A 1,123-nucleotide genomic window follows, 5' to 3' on the forward strand; every position below is an offset into this window, starting at 1 on the left:
ACGCCGGGCGAAAAGTCGGAACAGTAAGTTCCGGAGGAGGGGCCCTCCGAGGAACGGAAAAGAGGCAAAGAGCGGCAAGAGAAAAAGATTTGCATACGCTAGGAGCTCCGATATGTTTAAGCATTGTCCGCGAAGACTAGCTAGACTGGTTGTTTCGGATCGATTGGACTCGTTATGGCAAGGAGGTGACGAGGACGAGAAACCGCCCGCCCACGCGGTGCGGAGCCTTTACGAGGAACTCTGGGGAAAAGCTGCAGAGGACCATCTGGTTCTAGGTGATTCCAGGGTGAAATCGATCCACAATAATTTCGATTATTTGTGCCCGAAGGAGGTGAGGATTCGACTGAGGGCAACCCGTCCAGGGACCGCAGCTGGCTTGGACGGGATAATGAAACACCATCTGGTGAACTTCCCGGGGATTGCGAAGGTATTGGCGAAGCTCTTCAACTTACTGTTAGGCACAGGATTCTTTCCAAGAGAGTGGAAAAAGAACAGGACCACCCTCCTTCCGAAGGATGGGTGTGAAACGAGAAAACCTGAAAATTGGCGCCCGATCACAATATCTTCCCTCGTCTCGAGATTGTACTCGGCCCTCATAGCCGAAAGGTTGGGAAGGTCGGTGACTCTCTCCGCGAGGCAGAAGGGATTTGTATCGGAGGACGGCTGCTTTAGTAACTTGTTCCTCTTAAACGAGGTAACGAAGCAAGCCAAGGTCAACGGCGGATCCACGGTAGCCTTGTTGGACGTCTCCAAGGCGTTCGACTCGGTGCCGCACTCTGCGATCCTAAAAGCGTTACGAAAGAAGGGGGTTCACCCACACATTCAGCGACTTGTCGCGGGAATGTACACGGGGTCTTCCACGGAGATAGGGGGTTTCGGGAGGGGTATCCGGCTGGACATCCGCAGGGGTGTCAAGCAAGGGGACCCCCTCTCGCCGCTTCTGTTCAATGTGGTTCTAGACCCTCTGCTCGATAGGTTGGAGAAATCCAGCCTTGGAGCAGTAGTTCCATCTGGGAAACTGCCCGTACTCGCTTTTGCTGACGACCTGACCCTGATAGGTCAAAACGCGAATGAATGCCAAAAATTGATAACTGCCGTAGTTGAGTACCTCGATGCCCTAGGC

The sequence above is a fragment of the Hetaerina americana genome, unplaced genomic scaffold (genome assembly GCF_022747635.1).
Source record: "Hetaerina americana unplaced genomic scaffold, ioHetAmer1.1.p SCAF_972, whole genome shotgun sequence".
NCBI lineage: Eukaryota > Metazoa > Arthropoda > Insecta > Odonata > Calopterygidae > Hetaerina > Hetaerina americana.